Below are 7,262 nucleotides of genomic sequence, written 5' to 3'. Positions count from 1 at the left end.
CAAGTGTGAAACACTTTTATAACATTCTTTTTTAAATTAATATCAAAAACAGAAATAATAGTATCTATTTCCATGTTGCCCTCTACACATATTTCTAATTTGAAGCTAAAGGGAACCATGTTCATTTGTCCAGTGTATAAAGCTGCAGATAATGTTATTTCCCCATGAATCCCACATTTTTCTAGTTGGATTCCTTGTATTTAATGGCAGTCTGGTAGCTAGCTGGTTTATTGCTTAAAATGCAAACTGTCTTCTTTATTTCTAAAGCTGATAGTATGCAGAGAGTACTGCTGGGGATATTTAACGTGTCCCTTATTGTTTTCTGTTTATAAACAACCTGCCCTGAGGTACTAATTAGGTGGAAGATATTGAATATACTTAGCAAATACTGTTGTGTTTTTCCATACAAATAAATCTGTGGTCAAGGTGAAAGTCATTCATAGGTTGGTTACATGAGCTGCAAATTTCTGAAAATATAAGTGATAGTAAAAGTTCAAGAAAAATTTTAAAAAAGGATTTGTTGAAAATTTTATTCCTGAATAGCTAGAGTTCTAATTGCATCTAACATTTCATTAATACATTCATTTCTAAAGTGGCATGTTTCACCTACCTTAAAATGCAGCTGTGTAAGACATCTGTTTGAATTAAATATCTGTAATACCTAACAGATTGCCTTTTCTTAGGACTATAATTGACTTTATTTTGCATCTGTATATTTTTCAAACTTCGTATTTGAAAAATATGTTTTTTTCTCAGTCTCCTGGGTATTTTTAGTAACATTATTGAGGCATATTTTACATATCATATAATTCACCCGTTTTGGTGTATAATTCAATGATTTTTAACAAATTTAAGTCTCCTGAGTATTTTAAAAATGGTATAGATATTCCTAGATGCTATTCCACATTATATAACAAATACTCAGCATTTTGGCAGCTCATCAATCTTTGGCTCCTAACACGCCTGCTTTTAGATATTGTTTACATAAGCGAAGGTCAGAAAATCTGACTCTTGTGTGGCTGAAATTTTGTTAGTGTGTGTCTCAATGCCCCATTTTCTAGATTGAGGAGGACACACTAACATTACATTACAGAGTTAGAATTTGGCTTCATGGCCATAAAATATTAACAAACCTAGCCTTCAGTACTACCCAGACCGTTGGAACTAGTGAATACTATAGTATTTTAATTTGACACATGTGCGGTACTGACATTACATTAAAGCATTTTACAACACATGAAAGACTGTTCTTGCTTTTGAAGGATTTACAAAATAATTGGAAAATCTATCTGGGTATAAAGAGCCCTTCGGAAAAATCATTAGACTCCTTTCATATTCTTCTCTCTCTCTTTCTTTCCTAATTTCTCTTTCTCATTCCCCAGACATATGACCTTCTGTTTGCTGCTTCTGCCATCTAGATTTGCTCACGTGGCTCCAAGTTCAAATCATATCAGCAAAGTGTACACCAAAGCTGATGTCCATTTTCTATTAAATATTAGTTCCCTTCTTCATATGTTTGGATCAAAGGCTGTATTGTAAAACAGTAGAAAAATCTCCAGGTCAGTATTACTATTGTATCTTGCACTGATGCTGGTCAGAGACTGACGTCTCCCTCAGTTGGAAGAGTTTCTTTGACCTTGATGAAGAAAATCCTCCTGTATTTGAGTAAATAAATTCTTGAGTTTAGGGGATTTACGCCTATGTGCAGAGCAACTAAAAAGTTGAACAAATTGTCAAAAACAACCATTTCAATACTCTGGAAATTGACCCAAGGCTAGAACAAACCTAGAACTTCTGAACTTTGGGTAAGAACAGAGCAAGTCTATGGTGTACTTGCCTGAGTGTGATGGTTAATTTTCTGTGTCAACTTGATTGAACTGAAGGATGCACAGATAGCTGATAAAACATTTCTGAGTGTATCTGTGAGGGTGTTTCTGGAAGAGATTAGCATTTGAATCAGTAGAATGAGTAAAGAAGATCTCCCCACCAGTACGAGTAGATATCATTCAGTCCACTGAGGGCCAAAAATGCAGAGGAACGGCAAATTTGCTCAGCTTGAGCTGGGACATCCATCTTCTCCTGCCCTCAGATGTTGATGCTCCTGGTTCATGGTCCTTCAAACTCAGACTTGGACTTACAGTATTGGCTCCCGTGGTTCTCAGGCCTTTGAGTTTGGACCGGAACTGCACCATCAGCTTTCCTGGACCTCCAGCTTGCAGACAACAGATTATGGGACTTCTCAACCTCCCTAATCATGTGAGCCAATCTCTCATAATAAGTCTCTATCTATCTATCCATCTATCTATCTATATCCTATTGGTTCCGTTTCTCTGGAGAATCCTGACTAATACACTGGGCTTGCTCCAACTTACCACTTATCACCACCACCACTCCCCACTCCAGCTTTGTTGGCACAGTAGTTCAACCATGGTGAGGCAGGCTGTAAAATAAAAGCTAGCCGCTTTGCTGCTGCCACTGCTGCTGCTGAAAGGAAGTCACTTGATTTAGAGCATTGTCAGATCTCAGTGGCAAGTGGGTAAGAAGGACTGCTAGCCTGAGGTTGCAGGACTGTTTGAGGCAGGCACTGGACCAGCAGACTACCAGGGGATGTAACAGGGAAATCCAGGAAGGGAGACAGCCATAGTGGACTTGATAGGCAATCCACATATCCTGTGTACATGCTCACACATCCCTGGCCTACACGCCTATGAGAAGCAAAAGAGACCAGGAGAAAATAAAAGCTGGAGCAGACTTGTAAATAGTTTGAAGCTTGAACGTGCTCCTCAGTCCACCCACAGACTCATCAGCAGATAATGGATGTATACTGGCTGGAGGTGTTTGAGCAAAACCTTAACACTGAGCTATGAAGATATAGGAGCAACCCTGAGGAAGCTAGTCTTTAAAAATAAAAGCAAGAGAAAAAAGTCTTAGCAGAGCCGTCAGCAGCCCCACATTATAGTGGAGACAGAGGTCTCATAAACTTAGTTCAGGCAAGTTAGTAAACAACCAAGAAAATAATGATAGCAACCATCAGGAGGCAAAATCAGAATCGAGAATTGTTAAAACATACAGTTGACCCTTGATCAGCACGGGGGGTTGGGGCGCTGATCCTCCATGCAGTTGAAAATCCGCATATATCCATATTCGCCATTCCTCTGCATCTGCAGTTCCTCCGCATATGCATCCACAGATTCAACCAACCGTGTAGTACTGTGATATTTACTATTGAAGAAAATCCATGTATAAGGAGACCCATGCAATTCAAACCCATGTTGTTCAAGGGTCAACTGTATTATCTAATATGAGCAGTATTACCAAAAAATTATGATATGCAAATAGATTTTTTAAAAAGTAAGAAGTGGATTCAGCAATTTAAATCATCCCCCCCACCCCCACACACAGAAAGCCCAGGCTCATGTGGCTTTTGTGGCAAATTGGATCAAATATTTAAAGGAAAAAAAATCACACCAATCCTTTACAGACTCTTTCAACAATTGAGGAGGATGGAAGTGCTTCCCAATTCCTTCTGTGAGGCCAGTATTACTCTGATACCAAAGACACATATAAAGACATCAGAAGAAAAGAAAACTACAGACTGATATCCCTCCTGAATACACATGCAAGAAATCTTAAAAAGCATTAGCACACTGAATTCAGCAATATAGAAAAAGGATTATAAAACACAACAAAGTTGGATTTGTTCCAGAAATGCAAATTGGAGAAGTATTAAAAACAATTAGGGACTTCCTTGGCGGTCTAGTGGTTAAGATTTCACCTTCCAATGCAGGGGGTGCAGGTTCGATCCCTGGTCGGGGAGCCATGATCCCACATGCCTCATGGCCAAAAAACCAAAACATAAAAGAGAAGCAATATTGTAACAAATTCAATAAAGACTTTAAAAATGGTCCACATCAAAAAAATCTTAAAAAAGAAACAGTGAAGCTTTCTGCCCACGGATGCTGCCGAGTAAGCATTGTTGAAGTCTCTCCCCTCTACTGCCGTCATGTCTAAGTGAGAGTCTCCCAAAGAGCCTGAACAGCTGCAGAAGCTCTTCATTGAAGGTTTGAACTTTGAAACGACCGATGACAGTCTGAGGAGCCATTGTGAGCAATGGGGAGCGCACACAGACTGTGTGGTAATGAGGGATCCAAACACCAGGCACTCCAGAGGCTTCGAGGTTGTCACATATGCCACTGTGGAGGAGGTGGAGGCAGCCATGAAAGCAAGGCCACACAAGGTAGATGGAAGAGTTGGGGAACCAAAGAGGGCCGTCTCAAGAGAAGATTCTCAAAGACCGGGTGCCCACTTAACTGTGAAAAAGATTTTTGTTGGTGGCATTAAAGAAGACACTGAAGAACATCATCTAAGAGATTATTTTGAACAGTATGGGAAAATCGAAGTGATTGAAATCATGACTGACCAAGGCAGTGGCAAAAAGAGAGGCTTTGCTTTTGTAACCTTTGATGACCATGACTCTGTAGACAAGATTGTCATTCAGAAATACCACACTGTGAATGGCCACAACTGTGAAGTAAGGAAAGCCCTATCTAAGCAAGAGATGGCTGTTGCTTCATCCAGCCAAAGAGATCACAGTCGTTCTGGAAACTTTGGTGGTGGTCGCAGACGTGGTTTTGGTGGGAGTGACAGCTTTGGTCATGGAGGAAACTTCAGTGGTCGAGGTGGCTTTGGTGGCGGCCACGGTGGTGGTGGATATGGTGGCAGGATGGCTATAATGGATTTGGTAATGATGGAAGCAGTTTTGGAGGTGGTGGAAGCTACAGTGACTTTGGCAATTACAACAATCAATCTTCAAACTTTGGACCCACAAAAGGAGGAAACTTTGGAGGCACAAGTTCTGGCCCCTGTGGTGGTGGAAGCCAATACTTTGCCAAACCATGAAACCAAGTTGGCTCTGGAGGTTCCAGTGGCAGCAGTAGCTGTGGCAGTGGCAGAAGGTTTTAATTACTGCCAGGAAACAAAGCTTAGCAGGAGAGGAGAACCAGAGAAGTGACAGGGAAGCTAGGTTATAACAGATTTGTGAATTCAGCCAAGCACAGTGGTGGCAGGGCCTAGCTGCTACAAATAAGACATTTTAGACAATACTCATGTGTATGGGCAAAAGGAACTCGAGGACTGTATTTGTTGGGTTTTTTTGTTGTTGTTGTTTTATATTTGTATAACTTTTTAAAAAACATCTTTATTAGAGTATAATTGCTTTACAATGGTGTGTCAGTTTCTGCTTTATAACAAAGTGAATCAGTTATACATATGTCCCCATATCTCTTCCCTCCTGCGTCTCCCTCCTTCCCACCCTCCCTATCCCATCCCTCTAGGTGGTCACAAAGCACTGAGCTGATCTCCCTGTGCTATGCGGCTGCTTCCCACTAGCTATCTATTTTACGTTTGGTAGTGTATATATTCGAGGACTGTATTTGTGACTAATTGTATAACAGGTTATTTTAGTTTCTGTTCTATGGAAGGTGTAAAGCATTCCAACAAAGGGTTTTAATGTAGATTTTCTTTTTTTGCACCCATGCTGTTGATTTCTAAATATAATAGTCTGATCATGACAGTGAATAAGTGTGTCTTTAAAAAAAAAGCCCACAAAACAATTAAAAATGCCATATTAATAGAATAAAGGACAAAATACACATAATCATCTCAAAAGATACAGGAAAAGCATTTGATAAAATTCAACACCCTGTCATGATAAAAGCACTCAACAAACTAGGATTAGAAGGAAACTTTCCTAACCTGATAAAGAACATCTATGAAAAACCTTTAACTAATATATGTAATCATGACAGACTGAATACTTTTCCTCTAAGATCAGAAACAAGACCAGAGTGTCCACTGTCATTACTTCTATTCATCATTGTACTGCATTGTACTGGAGATTCTAACCAGTGCAAAAAAACAAAATTATTTTAAAGCCATTCAGATTAGAAAGGGAGTAGTAAAAGCTGTCTTAATTTGCAGACAACATGATTTATATTTAGAAAATCCTAAGGAATACACACAAACACACACTACTAAAATTAATAAATGAATTTAGCAAGGTCACAAGACACAAGATCCATATACCAAAATTATTTGTATTTCTGTACATTAGCAATGAACAATCCAAAAATGCAATTAAGAAAACGATCAGGAAAACATTCCTAACAACATCAAAAAGAATAAAATACTTAAGAAATTTAGCAAAAGAAGTACAAAATTTGTATACTGAAAACCACAAAACATTGCTAAGATAAATTTTAAAAGATCTAAATAAATGGGAGAGACATTCCATGTTAATGGATTGGAATTTTCAGTATTGTTAAGATTGCAAGGTTCCCTAAATTGACAAGGTAAGCTAAAATTCAAATGGAAATGCAAAGGTCCTCAAATAGCCAAAATAAATTTGAAAAATGATAACAAAGTTGTAGGATTTACACTACCCTATTTTAAAACTTTCAAAAGTTAATAATGGAGACAGTGTGGTATTGGCATAAGGATGGGCATGTAGATCAATGGAACAGAATTGGGAGTCCAGAAGTAAACCCATACATTTATGATCAAATGATTTTTCACCAAGGCTCCAAGACAATTCAATGGGAAGAGGATAGCCCTTGCAACAAGTGGTTCTGTGTCAATTGAATATCCATAAAATGCCAAAAATTTAATTTAGACCCTTACTTTACACTATAAACAAAAATAATTCTAAATAGATCATAGACTTAAATGTAAAAACTAAATCTATAAAAATTCTAGAAGAAAATATAGGAGAAAATATTTGTAACCTTTGGTTAAACAAAGCTTAGATATGATACCAAAAGCACTAGCAACAATGACAAAAAAAGTAAATAAAAGACTTCATCAAATTAAAAACCTTTGTGTTTCAAAGGATACCATCAAGAAAGTGAAGACAACTCATGGAATGGGAGAAAATATTTGCAAATCATTTAACTATTAAGGGACTTAATCTAGAATTTTTAAAGTGCTCTTACAACTCGATAATAAAACTACATATTAAAAAAAGGAGAAAAGATCTGAATAGTCATTTCTCCAAAGAAGCCAGACATATGGCTAATAAGCACATGAAAAATTGTTCAACATAATTAACCATCATGGAGATGCGAATTAAAACCATAGTGAGATACCAATTCATACCCAGTAGAATGGCTCTATCCAAAAAGACAAACAGTAAAAATGTTGGTGAGGATACAGAAAAACAAGAATCTTCATACATTGCTTGTGGGAAGGGAAAATGATATGGTCTT

General features: G+C 37.9%; 1 pseudogene across 1 annotated transcript; it reads left to right on the top strand.

Annotated features, from left to right (window-relative positions):
• The first annotated feature begins 4,123 nt into the window (after positions 1–4,123).
• Positions 4,124–4,899, top strand: LOC309839528 (heterogeneous nuclear ribonucleoprotein A1-like 2; annotated as a pseudogene). The gene has a single exon. The product of its transcript is annotated as a heterogeneous nuclear ribonucleoprotein A1-like 2 (transcript).
• Positions 4,900–7,262: the final 2,363 nt, after the last annotated feature.

Source organism: Grampus griseus (genome assembly GCF_964374135.1).
Source record: "Grampus griseus genome assembly, chromosome: X".
In the NCBI taxonomy this organism is placed as follows: Eukaryota; Metazoa; Chordata; class Mammalia; order Artiodactyla; family Delphinidae; genus Grampus; species Grampus griseus.
The sequence above is the reverse complement of the archived record's forward strand: the minus strand, read 5'-3'. Positions and strand labels throughout refer to the sequence as shown.